General features: G+C 35.8%; 1 pseudogene; it reads right to left on the bottom strand.

The window, feature by feature from the left end:
• Positions 1–1,433: 1,433 nt before the first annotated feature.
• LOC144253725 (heat shock protein HSP 90-alpha A2-like) lies at positions 1,434–2,434 on the bottom strand (annotated as a pseudogene).
• Positions 2,435–13,182: the final 10,748 nt, after the last annotated feature.

The following is a 13,182-nucleotide window of genomic DNA, read 5'->3' as shown; positions in this document are numbered from 1 at the left end:
TTCTTTGACTTGAAACTTCATTTCTTCAGTTATAGGGGCTTAAATTCAGTCCATTAGAAAAATTTGAATGTATAATGCAAATGCTCCTGTGATTAATATGCGTCTAAAGCTACATTTAATACTTGATGGAAAATTACATTATAATGTAGAAATTTGTTGTTGTTATTGTTTTTGTTTTGACTTTTCTGCATTTTTTACTCTTTACAGCCAAATATTGACTTGGATCTACTTATTTCCATCTAGGAGGCTTACTGAATTACTTTTGAAGAGCTTTGTAACACAACTAGGGAGATTTATGTTTTATTTTCTAACTACTTTTCTTTGGAAAACAAGCCCTGGAGAGTTCCTCTAAGCCAGTTGTTTCAGTTTCGCATACTGGGTTCTAGAGGACTAGTACATTCACAATGGGTGAATATAAGGGATGGAAAATTTTAAAAATAGATCCTAACAAGATGAAACTCAAGCCATTTTAACAAATACTTTTTTTTTTTCTTTTAAACATCTAGGTCTATCTTAGAACACTTCTGGAACAAAAGAGATACAACTTGGTAACAAACACTTTAGACCACAAAGTTAACATTCAGTTACAGGTCTTAGAACAAACATCTCAACCTGTTAAAATAAGCCAATGTGAAATTGGAAAAAAAGATTATTAGCCTCTGTTTTAGTGCTTAAAGTATCACAGCATCACTTGAAAGAAATCTTATCTCCCCGTTAAGTAGTGATTGTCATGCCATAAAGACTGTTTAATAAATATTAACAAAAACAAAGAACAACAACAAACAAACAAACAAACAAAAAATCCTTGAAAACGTATCAGGAATGAAGGTGAAGCAGGGAACACAAGTATGAATGGTTCTTGAGGCTTAGTCTACTCCTTCCACGCGTGACATATCCTCGTGTCCTTCCAGGGGGATATCTCTGCATTATAGCAGTGCTGTTGTCATCAGCAGTGGGATCATCCTTATCAATACCTAGACTAAGTTTGATCATCCTGTAGATCCTGTTAGCATGGGTCTGGGGATCTTCTAAACTGAAACCAGAAGACAGGAGTGCAATTTCATACAGCAAGATAACCAGATCTTATACAGTGTCACATGACTGGAGCAGGCCCTTACCACTCTAATCGAAATGACCATCTACACTTTCAGAAGATTTTTCTGTTTTTTTCAGAAGGCACAACTCCAGTTGCTTTTGCCTTAAGGTCTTCATTAATGGAGTGGTTAGGTTTTATCTCCAGGTGTTTCTTCACTGCCATGTAACCCATTATCGAGTTGTCACTCAGAGCTTGAGCTCTCATGATTCTTTCCATGTCTGCTGTCCAGCCCTATGTGCTTGTGATGATAAAGCATGGGGAGATCACCAATCCATTTGATACAACCAGCTTTTCAACCTTTTACTCCGAGATGTCCTTCGTGATTTTGCAGATATTTTCAAAGTTGGTCTTTTTTCTCTTCCTGTTTCTTCTTCTCTTCTTCAGCTCTGGAAGCTTCAAGCCCTCTTTGGTGACAGACAACTAAAGTCTTCCCCTCAAATTCCTTCAGCGTTTGGACACAGTACTCATCCATAAGCTTGATCATGTAGATCAGTTACAAACCATGCTTCCAAAGACACTCCACAAAGGCAGAGTTAGCTACCTAGTCCTTGGTCTCACTTGTGACATAATAGATGTGTTTCTGGTTTTGCTTTATTCTGGTTCAATAGTCCTTGAGAGAGACAATCTCATCCCCAGAAGCAGAGGTATAGTATCTTTATTTTCTTTTTCTTCAGCCTCATCATCACTGACTTCTTTATTAATTTCCTTCTTCACAAAGAGAGTAATGGGATAGCCAATAAACTGGGAATATTTCTTCACAATCTCCTTCAAGTACTCAGTTTTGTCTTCTTTCAGATGCAGATAACATTTGTAACATGACCCATTGGTTCCCCTGTGTCAGTTCTGATGGTGATGGAGAAGCCTCCCTGTCAAGGACTCCCAGTCATACTATTCAGTCACTTTCCAGGCAACTGAAAACTCAGAATAAAAACCCACAATGAACTGGCAAATCATGGAGATGTTGTGCCAGCTTGCAAAGCCTCCATGAATGCTTTGGTCCCAGACTTGGTGATAGTACCAAGGTTATTGATCAAATCAGACTTGGTCATTATTCCAATTCCAGTATCCACAATCTTGAGGGTTTGGTCTTATTTGTTTGGAATGAGATTAATGCATAGCTCCTTCCCCAAGTCTAGCTTAACGAGATCCGTCAAGATTTTGTGTGATTTTGTCCAGGTCTTTTGAGGACTTGGAAACCAGCTTCCGCAGGAAGATCTCTTTGTTGGAGTAGAAAGTGTTGATGATCAACAAAATCAATCTCTGGGCAATCTCTACCTGGAAAGCAAAGATCTTCACTTGGTCCCTGAGCTGGTCTTGGGTCTAGGTCTCTTCCTGCATTTTGACTGGGCAACTGCATGGGCTCCGTGGTGTAGCAGCACCAGGACACTGAAGCAACTCTATAATGTATAATCTTAAACTAGATGTGGAGCCTGTGCTAATAATATGAGGGTAAATTAAGAAAATATAACCTATTCAAATTTCCTGGGTATACCTAATAGAAATTTAGAGTATCTTATTCATTTACTTATTTATTTTTGTTTTAGACAAAACTCAAGATTTTTTACTTTGCTTCTAAGTATTTTTAACTCAAAAATTAAATATTATGATTTCAGAAAATTGGTGCTTCATTTATTTCAGCCCATAAATTTTTGAATATTTGTTTATTATTGAAAGTATTCTTTGTATCCAAGGTTATACAACATGTATTCTGTTTTTTTTTTTTGTTTTTTGTTTTTACTTTTATTTACTCTTATACTCACTCCTCTACCATGTGTGGCAGACAAACCATGAGCTGAATGCCTGTGACTTGTGCTTGTCTAATCCTTTCCTATCACAATGTGGGAAGCAGCTGTGATTGTGTCCAACCAAGAAAATACAACAAATGATGGAATAGCACAGCACACATATGTGTGCTTTTTTTTTTTTTTTTTTCTGGCACTAAGGATTGAATCCAGAGTCTACCACTGAACTACATCCCAAGGCCGTTTTGTTTATCTTGTTTTTCTTTTTCTCTTTCTTTCTTTCTTTCTTTTTTTTTTGTGCATGTGTGTGTGTGTGTGTGTGTGTGTGAGAGAGAGAGAGAGAGAGAGAGAGAGAGAGAGAGAGAGAGAGAGAGAGATGGGGTCTTCTTAACCTGCCCTGTTGGCCTGGTATGAAACTTGCAACCCTATAGCTTCAGCTATACAATTAGCTGGGGTTACAAGAATAAATCACCATGTCTGGCTCACTGAATATTTAAAAATGTAAATTCTGTCTTAGCTATTGAAAGAAGGACCTTCCTGCTAATCTTGAAGAAGCAAATAGTCAGCTTTGTTGTGAACTTTCATTCTCTTGACAAAGGATGAACCACATAGCAGGTAAGCATGGACAGCTTCACAGACTGCCACAAGTCTCCCGCCAATACCCAGGAATGAGTCTGATCCTCCATCACCTAGACACAAAAAATACATTTGGGTAAGAGAGGAGACAGAAAGACTAGAGCATATTTAGTACCTTGACTTTACCCTTGTTAAGACCCTGAGCAAAGTACCCAGGCATGGACAGAGTACTGACGTAGTGAAACTAAGATAAACATGCATTGTTTTAAGCCATTAAACATGGTCACTTCTTATATAGCAATGCAAAAGTATTAAGCAGTGTTATTAAAAGAAATCAATAATTTTTAAGGTTGCATATTTTCCTGAGATTTTAATTTACAATAATTTGCATGATCAGTTTTTGAATGGTGGGCATTTAAATTGCTTTCTAATATTTTCTATGAAGAATATTATTATTTTAAACATTACAAATTATATTCATAGAAGGGAATCCCAGAAGTAGAGTTATTCGGTAATATTGCTGTACGTTAAGATTTTTATTAGCATCTCTGGTTCATTTTTTTCCCCCAATTTTTTTCCTAATTAAGATTACCAAAACATGAAAATGCCATAGCATTTTGTGCAAAAGTGTGTGTGTATTTGGGTTCATTATATAATATATATTAATATATATCTAATAACCAATCTTCTCTAAGCGCATATATTGATATGACTTTTCAGCTCCATTGGGCAAATACCAGGGATCATAGTTATAGGATCATTTGATAAGTCTCTGTTTAGTTTTATAACAAACAGCCACACTATCTTCCAAAGGGACTGTACCAGTTTGCATTCCCACCAATAATGATTGGTCCTGCTTTTTAAGAGTTCTTTGTATTTTTACTGATAGTTGATCAGGTATTTATTTATGCAAACATTTTTCCCAGGTTTTGGCTTTTCTTTTCATTCTCTTGACAATGTCTTTCACAGAGAAGAAAGTTTCCATCATAATTTTTGTTTCTTTCATGAATTGTACCATTGGTGTCATATCTAAAAACTATCACCAAAATCATCATCTAGACTTTTTCTTATGTTATATTTCAGCAGCTTTAGAGCTTTGAATTTGGCAAGGAGTTCTGTCATCCATTTTGAATTAATTTTTTTGTTGTTGTTGTTCCAGGTATTGAACTCAGGGGCACTGGGCCACTGAGCCACATCTTCCCCCTATTTTGTATTTTATTTAGAGACAGGGTCTCACTGAGTTGCTTAGCTCCTCATTGTTGCTGATGCCGGTTTTGAACTCATAATCTCCTGCTTCAGCCTCCTGAGCCACTGGGATTACAGGTGTGAGCCATAGCGCCCAGCTTTGAGTTAACTTTTGTGAAAGATTTTTTTTTTTCCTGGATTCTTCTTTCCTGTGTCATGTGGAAATCCAATTTTTTCCAGAATCATTTGTTAGATACATTCTCTTTTCTTCATTATATTTTGTTGTTTTGTCAAAGATTTGTTGAATATATTTGTGGGCATCTATTTCTCAACATTTTATTCTGTTACTTTTTTTTTTTTCCTATTCTCTCATCAGTACCAAACTACCTTAATTACTATGGATTTAGATTAAGTCTTAAACTCAGATAGTATTAGTTTAACTCTGCACTTCTTCCCCAGTGTCTTGTTATTCTGAGTCTCCCCGCCTCCCTCTCTCTCTCTCTGTCTACCCTAATTATATAAAGCAGGGTTTATTTAGAAAGGAGTAACATAGACTTCTCCCAGGAAGAAGAAGGGGCCATAACTGGTATCCTGGTATCCCAAGAAGCATTCTGCTCTTTTTATAGGTCCTAGGATTGCTTTGTTCTCCTGCCCTCTTCCCCTTATCTCTCTTCCTCCTGCATATGTGACTAGGCCCAGGAATGCTCCCTGGGATGACCAAAAGGTGGGAACAGGTGAGCTGAAGGGGGAACGGAAGGATGGAGCAGTCAAGGACACATTAATTAACAACCTTATAGCTCCCTATAGAGAAAGGCAATTCCTGGGACAGGTTACCTTAGCAACAGGTTGGAGCAGGGACAAGTATCTTGATAGGGTGGAGGAAGGGCTCTATCTTTTGACACTAGTTTTGTTTTTACATTTTAGTATTATAAATAATGGCTATGAATATAGATGCATAAATAAATCTGTGAGACCTAGCTAACTCATGTGGGTCTATATTCAAAAATGGAATTTCTGGATCATAAGGTAATTATATTACTAATTATTTTGAGGAACAACCATATTTTTTCCCATGGTGTCTGCACCATTTTACATTCCTATTGACAATGCACAAAGTGTTTGAATTTTTCCATATCTCTGCCAATATTTTTCCCCATTTTTCACTTTAGTTAGCTATAGTCAACCTACTGTGTGTGAGAGGCTACATTGTCAAAAGTAATTTTCACAAAAATTTTCTCACTCATCATAAAATTTCTATACTTTGACATATTCTCTTATTATCTTCATGTTTGAAGTGTAGAAATTCATTTCTCTTATCTAAGACTCTTTTGAAACAAGTATTTTAATCCTAGTCTTTTGGGCTGAAGTCATTGATTCTCTCAACCCTCTTTTACTATATTTGCCACCTCTCCATGGCATAGAAGGGCCTCAACATCTCAATAATCTGGTTAAGTGGAAGTGATTTTGACTGACATTAAAGGCTAAAGTTTCAACACAAGTAGAGAAATTCCAGCTTGAATAGCATAAATAATGTTCATGTTTCTCTCCACATTTTGAAGACAGTCAGTTCTTTTCAACTGCTTTTCAGAGAAATGTAGCAGGAAGCAAATCCACATCTTCAGTCTCTGAGTAATAACTTGACACACTGCTTTAAAAGAATCCCAGCTGTGTCGTTTCATAACTTGTATGTTTGAAAGCTTCTGCTGATTTTTCTACATGTAGAGAATGCTTTTGCCTTATTTGCCACTGCAGTTTGCATGACTTCAAACATTCTGCTCAGGAAAATTTCAAGCACTCAGCTCTTTTCAAAAACAAGGATGTCTGCTCTGCATTGAAAAGATCATCACCACTAGTAAGAATTTTCCTTGAGCTGGGTTGCTTTTCAAGACCAAGTGTGCTCCATCATTTTGGTCTCTTCCAGTTCCAGCTACTCACTATTCATTTCTGACACCTTTGAGGCCATTCCAGGGATCACTGGTGCCACCATCAGAAGCATGTCTTTGTGCCACAGATCATGTTGCTCCCTGCCTTGGAAACCACCTGACAGTGTCACATGACTGTAGCAGACCCTTACCACTCTAATGGAAATGATGATCTACACTTTGAGAAGATATTTCTATTTTGCCAGGAGGCATAGTTCCAGTTGCTGTTTAATTCTCTGTTCAATGATCTGTGCTGATCACAGTATTCAAGTGGCTGTACTTTGTTATAAAAAAAAAAATTATTTTTTATAATTCCCATTTAATCAATCCAGTGACATTAGCAAAATTTTTCATATTATGCAGTCCATAAGTCTCTGTCTATATCTACTTGTTTTTTTTCCATTCTTATTGCTTTAAATTCATCACATGCATTATTTCTGATCAGATTTAACAAGAGAATTCACTTCATGTTAGATTAACTTTTCCAAGGAAATAACCAGAAAGTATGAATTTACAGTCACATGAAACTGTAGTTCTTTGAAGAAGTAGTACCTATATTAAAGATTCTGCAAATTGCTTAACCTTAGCGAAGACCATCATGATTTTAGAGAGGTGGAATGGTCAAGAAAAAAAAATTTGTCTTAATATAACTTAAGCCCTTTAATAGACATTTACTTTTGTATCTGACCTAAGATTTTCATTACTATTAGGTAAACCTCTTGGAATATATCATTTAGCTTAGCACACTTCTTCTAGTCTCTACCAACCCTACAGCTCAGGATGCTGTAAGATAACATCTGAAACCCACAGAGAGTGTTTCTATGATTTGTTGTATCTAGCCTGTCTACCTAGTGCCCCTACCAATACAATTACTGAATGAATTAAGTTATGACTTTGTTCCGTGGCTATAAAAGCTCATGTAACATCTCCCATGGCAGAATATGACATTGAGAATAACTTAAATTCTTGCTGCTGGGCCACAGTCACTCATATTTGGCTCATACTAAACTATGTTCTTATTTTTTCTTAAATCAGAGTCTTTATCTTGACAATCTAATAATACAATATAAAATAATAGAAGAAGGAATATATAGTTTGAATTAGAAAACTAGTTTGAATGAAGCAATGTGTGACAGTAAAAATTCAGCCTCAAACCCACTTAATATACTTAGGTTATTCACTGGCAAAAATGACTGTCATTAGGAAATTCTGAATAGCATATGATTATGCAATTACAAGAAGTTATTTCTGGTTATTTAACACTCAAAAAATACTTTTGGAAAGCAAATGTTAGAAAAGAATAAGAATTGTGAAATCAAGAAGAAGTGTCTTAATCTCTTTTATTTACCATGTATGCTTACTCTTATGTACTTTTTGTTTTGCAAAGAGATGAGGCTTTACTGTAGATACACACCTGCTTCCATAATTTATATATTTTTTGCTTATCTCTCCAGTATCAAACTAATGCTGAATATACATATATACTGACTACAAAATTAATATCCCAATTTCAGACCTTTCCTAATTCTGTTGCAGCCTTTAATACCCAATGGCATGCTTGAAATTTGCATGGGATATCTATTTGATATTTTAACATGAAATGTCAAAGCAGAAATCCAAGTGTTAGCCCAATACCTCCGCATCCACCATCACTACCCAACTGCTCCCCAAACAGCTTTCCTCAATCCCATGCACAGTATATTTTTGTTTTAAACTTACTCAGACCTATAACACTGAAGTCAACCTTGGCTACTCACATTTTCTTCACCCTCAAATGCAAAAGCAGAAGAACACACAACCTAATCAATAAATGGACGAAGGAGCTGAATAGACATTTCTCAGAAGAATATATACATTCTATCAACAAATATATGAAAAAAATTTTCAACATCTCTAGTAATTAGAGAAATGCAAATCAAAACTACTCTTAATATTTTATCTCATGCTAGTCAGAATGGCAATTATCAAGAATACAAACGACAATAAGTGTTGGCAAGGATGTGGGGGAAAAGGCACACTCATATATAGATGGTGGGACTGCAAATTGGTTCAGCCAAAATGAAAAGCAGTATGGAGATTCCTTAAAAATGTTAGAATGGAGCTACCATTTGACCCAGTCATCCTACTCCTTAGTCTATACCCAAAGAACTTAGAATTGGCATACTATAATAATGCATAATGCAACCACACCAATGTTTATACCAGCTCAATTCACAATAGCTAAATCAACCTAGATGTCCTTCAATAGATGAATGGATAAATAAATTGTGGTATATATACATAATGAAATATTACTCAGCATTAAAAGAGAATAAAATTATGGCATTTGCAGGTAAATGGATGGAGTTGGAGAATATCATGCTTAGCTAATTAAGATAATTCCAAAAAAACAAAAGCCAAATGTTCTCTCTGATAAGTGTATGCTGACCCATAATGTGAAGGGGGGGGGTGTGGAAAAAATGGAGAAACTTTGATTGAACAAATGGGAAGGAGGGGTGGGGAGGGGGAATGGTGGCAAGAAAGATGGTAGAATGAGATTATTATTACCCTAGGTACACATATGACTGCACATATGGTGCAATGCTACATTGTGTACAACCAGAGAAACAAAAAGTTGTGCTGCAATTGTGTACAGTGAATCAAAATGCATTCTGCTGTCATATATGCCTAATTAGAATAAATAAATAAATAAATAAATAAAGATGTAAATCCATTAGAATATGTTGTTGCTCATTCTACCCAAATACATCCAGAGTCTGGTCATTTCTCACTGCTCTGCCTGGTCTGTGAACCTGGCCTCCAATCAAGACCTCACTAAGTCTTATCTGTATTAATGGCATAACCTTTTCTTGTTTATTCATTTCCCTCCCCTTCTCCATATCACACAGAGTTGCACATTATTTTAAAACATAAATCCACATCCTGTTACTCTTTTTTCAAAATCTTGCAATTTGAAAATCTCCCATTTAACTCAGAATAGATGCAAAAAAATCCTCACCACGATTTGTGAAGCCGTGTTTCACCTGGACCCAATCCCTTTCTGTTAGCTTATGCCATTTTCCCAGCAGCTCAACTCTCCCTGGTTATATTCTCTTCCCTACCATCTCATACACATAACAGATATGCTTTACCTTAACACTGTAACACTGGAAGGTCCTTCTTTCAGGAAAGATCCTTCAACAGGTATCACCAAGGTTTACTACTACTTCCTCAAATTTATAATCAAATGTCTCTGCAAGGCCTACCCTAACAACTCTATTTAAAATTTCTCTCATTCCTCTTCTTTGCTACACTCCTTTATTTTTCATTTATATGGCCTTTACATCCTTGGAATATAGTGTTTATTTTATTTTATTTTATTTGGTGTTCATCTCCATCTGGTAGAATCTAGCAGCCTGAGAAGAGCTCTCACTCTGTATCATGAGTCTCTTGAATTGTGGCTAAATGCTGAAATTGTTTGTTTTAGTCAGATTTTTTGTCACTATGACTAAAAGATCCCACCAACATAATAGTAGAAGGGGGAAAGTTTATTTGGAGGCTTATGGTTCTAGAGTTTTTAGTCCATAAACAGCCAGGTCCATTCCTTGGGGCTCAAGGTGAGGCTGAACATCATGGTGGAAGAGTTTAGCAGAGGGAAGCAGCTCATGTGGTGATCAGAAAGCAGAAAGCAAGACTCCACTCACCGCATACAAATATATACCCAAAGCCCCATGCCCAATGTTCTACCTCCTCCAGTTACCAGTCAGTTAAACCCATCAGGGGATTAATTGACAGATTGGGTTAAGGTTCTCACAACCCAATCATTTCTTCTCTGAACTTTCTTGTATTATCTCACATGAGAGTTTTATCCAAACCAAAACAGTGTTCAAACCACAAATCTTTAATAGAAATAAGCTTTGATGTTCCTGGGGTTAATCAATGAAGGTAAAAATGTGAATGAAAGAAACCCCAACTTTAGTGAGTTCAGAAATTAATTTTCAGAATGCTTTAAATCCCTCCCTAAAATATTAGAGGAATTTAAAATACCATCTGCATATAGAAAAACGTTAGAGGACTTTTATTGGACTTAAATTTGTCCTAATTGCCTCCATTTCTGGGAAAGAAAATCAAGAGGTGACAGAGGTGGCTACTCTTCTTTCTAGCAGCACATTTTGATAGCGGAATCCACTGCCACCCCTAATCCTGGTAGTTGTCTTTCTTGAAGTTTTTATTTCCAAAATGCCTTATTCAAAAAATTCAGTGGAATAAAAAAATAAAGGTAGTAATATTCATTTTTTGAGCAGCAATTCAATGCTATCTGCTAGAGCCAATGCTAGGAAAAAAAAAAACTGTCATTTAACTTAAATCACATAGATAACTTGAAAAAATAATGCAACTTTGTGTGAATAATTTTTTTTCTTAACTTTGTGGAAACTATTTGGCATTAAAGACTCAGTGGTCTTTTATTATGGTTTACATTCTACTAGGCTCAAAGGAAGGTAGTTTTGGTGGTTATGGTCAGGAGACAACTCTGGTTACCAGGGCTTCACCTTCATTCTCCTCTCATCTGACCGTCTCTAATTTTAGATGCTTTATCTCTTAGAAATCTAATGATCTCAACCGACTTCTGATTAACATTTTGTTTCAACATTCAATTTAAGTGGAACTACTTGCAACTTGTAAATGCTGTTTGGGGTAAAGGGACCTAGTGGCAGTTGTGATAATTCCTTTTGTTAGTTACAGAGTAGCATCCACTCTTTCGAAAATTTGACTACCCTACAGTGGTACCGTCAGGTAAAAGGAGATACCTTAAAATTTTTGCCCTTTTGAAAATTAAAGTTATTAGAACCTCAGAGATACCTCATTCACATTTCTATTTTAAAAAGTCAATCTAAACTAGAAAATAAAACAAGATCATGTTGGCTTTGATAATATATCTGCCCATCCATCCATCAATCCATCCATCAATCCATCCATCCATCCTTCCATCCACCCATGTATTTCACTACCTTTGTCTGCCTCTATATATATCTGTGTATTTATATTTGCCTATCTATCTGCATATTTATCTGTGTAAGTACGTACATATATATGCAATATCTATCAATCTATATATCTTTCATTATCTTCGTGTATATGTGTCTGTCTATAAGATTGAGCCTTCATTTGACACTTTGATTATTATAGGGAATCTATTTTAACTAACCTCCCTTAATAGCAAGGGTTTAGATATTTTATAGCCTTATCATATTAGAAGTTAGTACACATAAACATGAATATTATCCTAGAACATGAACCAGTTAGGGATTTAGATAGTAATGGCCTTTTTTGGCAATCTTTTCCTAGCCGTGCTTCTTAATGCTCTTCAAACTTTATCTTTTCCATGATTTGCTTACTAATATGATGCATGAACCTTCAGCATCTACTAGCAACCATATTTGTTTGACTTTTGCATTTTTACCTTATTAGTCCATAGCCTTGGAATATAGCCAGCTGAGGGTGAAAAACCAGAAATTCTCCTGGGCTTGACCCTCACCTCTAAAGGCTTTAGGAAGCAATATAAGAAAATTCAATTTCCCTTCATTTGGGGAACCTGGAATGAACACAGTTTTAAGCAGAGAAGAGCCATCTTTATCCTGGAACTCATCAATTAACATCACCTTCTTTTCAGTGTCTGAGAATCCTTTACTGCTTCCCAGCTCTCTTTAGGACTAATCAAATTTAATGATACTCATTCATTCCTGTGAATAGAATTTTGGAAAAACCATTCCGAATTTCCTAGACTTATACACCCTGAATTGTCTTTTTATTTTCTCCTAAGAGTGAACAAAGGAGTAGGTTAAAGATGTCATGGGTACATTCTTTGTAAATGTTTGAGTGATTTGCACACCTGAAAGTAAGCTCTTCTGAAAACAGAATGGATAGATGATGTACTCCATTTATGAGAACTCTGCATGAGAAATGTACTTTCCCCAATTTTATAAATATCCCTGCAGTGTGTAAAATTGGCTAAAATTATCTCAGGACCATATGTTATTAAAGACACTGCATTCAACTACCACAAGAAAAATGGCCAAAAAAAAAAAAAAAGATAATAAGTCTCTTTCTCGTGGTGATTATATTCCAGCATGAGAAACAGACTTAAAGAATTTCAAAATGAATTTTTAAATAATATTTTGTGGCAAGTACTGTAACAAAAGTTGCTGGCTAAAGCAGTAGGTCTCCTTCCCTTACCTGCTCTGAAGGGTATGGAAAAGATTCTCTGAAAGAAACCATTGAAATGAGATTTGAAGAATAAGTAGAATTTCACTGTTCAAAATCATACTTGTGGAAGGCTTATTTCAGACAAAGAAACAGCCATCTCCACTCCCTGCAGCTGCAGCACACCTTAGAGAGACAGGATAGATTCTTCCCCAGGATGCCTCCTCTATAATCTCAGATTTTTGCTCTCGTTTTTAAAAGTGGTACTCTCAGAGGGAAAAGGAAAGATGCCTAAGAAAAAACTACCTTTGTGACTGTTTTTGTTTATTTCTCTCACTTGTTTGTCTTCTACTTGGGATTTCAGGCAATAGTTTGTATTTCTTGCTTTTATTCTATGAAGGTAGCTTGGAGCACAATTCCTGAAAAAAAAAGATTTTTAAAATAATATATATGAAGAGAGAAATATAAACATATTTAAAAA

Source organism: Urocitellus parryii, chromosome 3, assembly GCF_045843805.1.
Source record: "Urocitellus parryii isolate mUroPar1 chromosome 3, mUroPar1.hap1, whole genome shotgun sequence".
In the NCBI taxonomy this organism is placed as follows: Eukaryota; Metazoa; Chordata; class Mammalia; order Rodentia; family Sciuridae; genus Urocitellus; species Urocitellus parryii.
This window is presented reverse-complemented; position numbering and strand designations above follow the sequence as displayed.